Source organism: Tupaia chinensis, unplaced genomic scaffold (assembly GCF_000334495.1).
Source record: "Tupaia chinensis unplaced genomic scaffold, TupChi_1.0 Scaffold000135_1, whole genome shotgun sequence".
NCBI classification, from domain to species: domain Eukaryota; kingdom Metazoa; phylum Chordata; class Mammalia; order Scandentia; family Tupaiidae; genus Tupaia; species Tupaia belangeri.
Genome location: NW_006159604.1, coordinates 239,422 through 242,373, shown reverse-complemented (window position 1 = coordinate 242,373; position 2,952 = coordinate 239,422). Strand labels below are relative to the sequence as shown.

The 2,952-nt window shown below is 44.0% G+C and overlaps 1 pseudogene; it reads right to left on the bottom strand.

Annotated features, from left to right (window-relative positions):
- Window positions 1–290: 290 nt before the first annotated feature.
- LOC102493073 (ATP-dependent RNA helicase DDX24 pseudogene) overlaps window positions 291–2,952 on the bottom strand; it is a 74,567-nt pseudogene continuing 71,905 nt past the window's right edge.

Sequence of the window (2,952 nt, the reverse complement as noted above, 5' to 3'; positions counted from 1 at the left end):
CTGAATGTAAGTTCCAAATACACACTAGAATTTCATTTTCTTTTTCTTGTTGCATTTAATTTAGGAATTCAAGTTGGACACATGAGAAAACTAAACACTAGAATACAAACCTACTAAGCTGCTGCATAGAATTCTTGCTCCAAACAATGCAAGTCTGCATGAAGTCTCTGATGCTATGGGGCAGAGTGGAAGAGAGGAAGACGTTTCTAACTGGAGTTGATGCAGATGTAAAATGGAAGTGTGGGAAGGAGATTTTCACACACAACTAGAGAACGGGCACCACTGTGCAATCACTGACACACTTGGACCAGGGCAGTTAATTTTGCACTTGTACTTGGCTGTGGCTGCTCCTTCTGCTCTCTGAGTGGTGGCAGCTGCTTCCTCTTCTTCTTCAGTTTGAAGAGGCAGCTCAAAGCAGAGTCACCATTCCCTGGGGCAGACATGGGTGGGGTCAGCTTGCTAGACTGAGTTGGATACTTGGTTGGCTCTCAGGTCCTCTTTAAACAGTGCCTTAGAGAGCAAATGGCATGCCTCCTTCTTCATAATCTTCATTTGGTTTGGTTTCCAACACTATTCATGCTCATCAGCTTCCCCCCCCCCCTTATACATCCTTTCTTACAGCTCAATATGGAGAGTGGATGCTGTCTGCTCAATCCAAGAGTTGTGCAGACAAGTTTGAAAGTTCCGATACTTGCCTTTCTCTATCTGTCAAGCTAATCAGGTTTGCTCTTTGACTGCATTCATGTACTTTGCACAGGGAACAGTGGAATATCTTCATCTTTCTTGAGGGTCTTATAGATCTTCTTAAAGTTGATTGCATCCTCAGGAACAATCAGTGTCAGACTGAGGCCTTCATTGGTGGTTCAAGCTGTTCAACCATTTCATTGCACAAAGATCTCTGAGGTATGAGGAACCTAGTAATGAATGACATGCTGGACTTTAGGAATATACAGACCTTGAGCTGCCATGTCTATTGCCAAGAGAACATAGTCTTCCAGATGTGCAAACTGCTCCAGGTTTCTGAGCCTCTGCTTCTGGTGCATGCAGGAAGGTAGGATCAGCAGCATGATATCCAGGACTTTTAAGAGCTCAGAAGAGCATATGATACAGGAGATGCTGTTGGCAAACACTAAGCTGTGGCCTGGGTACTTCAGCGGGAAGTTATAAATCTTCTTTATCAGTTCCACAATGTATCTTGGTCTCTGTCAGTATCTCTACTGTGGCCTTATTCCTTGTGAGGTCATAGACCTCAGGCTTATCTCTCATGCCAACCTTCTGAATGAGGAGGTCAATTTGGAAGTTTTGTCCATTTTCTTGGTGTGTTTCTTATGAAAGACTCAAGCAAGACCTTGATGTATCAGGGCCAGTGTGGCAGAAAAAACAAGGGTCTCAGGATCCGCAGATGGCATAATGGTTACATTGCTGGCCTCCCATGTAGTCAACTGTGGTTCACGTCCCAGACCCAGTGGCTTGAAACTTACTCTGAGCACACCTGCATGCATGCTTAAAATCCAAAAAGGAGAATGGAGAAGGGATTGTGGCATGGCCATCCCAACTTCTTACTTTCTGTCTCTCTGTCTCTCTGTCTCTCTCTGTCTCTTCAACAAGTGCATGTGCCCTTTAACAAAAATCTATCTAAAAAAAAAAGGGTCTCTCTCTTTGGGTTGTACTGGGGATCACTGAGCATCCCTAGCAGCTGTGAGATCTCAGCAAAATGGGCTTGTTTAACTATCCTGTCAGTCTCACCCACCATCAGGCACCTGAACTGCTGAAGGTTGCTCAAAAGAGAGTGTTTTTTCTTTAACTAACTTTCACAGCTTGCCTAGAGTGATGATCGCACTCCCAGGATGGCAATTCAGCATCCTCTACTGTTTCTGCATGGACATTCCACCAACCAAAATAGCAGTTTAAATTCCTGTAAACTTGGCCACATCAATGTGTTGCTTGACCTGGAGGGCCAGCTCTCAACTGGGAGTCAGAACCAGTTTAAGCAGAGGATGCATTGAATGACCTTTACAAATGTCAATTTTGCCACCCAACCCTTATTTTAATTTTCCATTCTGCTCTTCATCAAGATTTTCCTCTTCATCCTCATTCTGTTTGGGGATAGGCTTCTCTTTAACTAGGGAAGAAGGCCCTCCACAAGCACCATCATCACTGAAGAGTAGCTTCTGGTCTGAGATGACTTCAGTCATGGCTCTGGCCTTGCTGGATGGTGTGCTGCCTTAGCTTCAGACTTGGTGAGTAGTGCTTCACTCTCAATTCCAGTCTCATCAGACAGCATTCCACACTCAATTCCATTATTGTTTAGAGAGCTAGTCTCAGATCCAGTGTCAATTCTGGTCTCTTTAAGTGGCACCACGGTGTTACATGGAATGGGAGCAGACTTTCTCTACTGCCACTGCAACAATTCATGAATGATTAGCATGGCAAAAGCAAGAATTTTTCCACTTCATGTCTCAGCAGCCCCAAGGACCTCTAGTTAATTGTGCATGTCAGGTGCCAAGGTCAGTGCTTAGATTGGCATAGGTACAGGGAAACCAAGAAAGCTTAGTCCTAGAAGTGACTTGGGCACAAACAGATCTTTCCAAGCAGACACATTTGCCTTCTGGTTGTGTACTTAGGGCATCCATGTCTTTGCTATTTGGGGCACCTTGGAAGCAGTGCTCTGGAGAGACTCCAATTTTTTCACCCCTTTCTTTTTCTGTTTTGGGAGAAATAGTCTGTACCAGGTTTTCTGATGCCATCTCCTCTATGTACGACTCAGGATAAATAGTCCCATCATCCTGTGGCTCTGGGCTAGCATCTTTAACTTCAAACTCTTTTGGGGTACTGGTTTCTTTAGTTACCATATATTTACTCTTCATTAATATCATCTTTTTCTTTGGGAAGTTAGAGTCTCCTTACTTCTCTTTTGAAACAATTTGTGCTGTCCTTTTCTTGGACTACTCC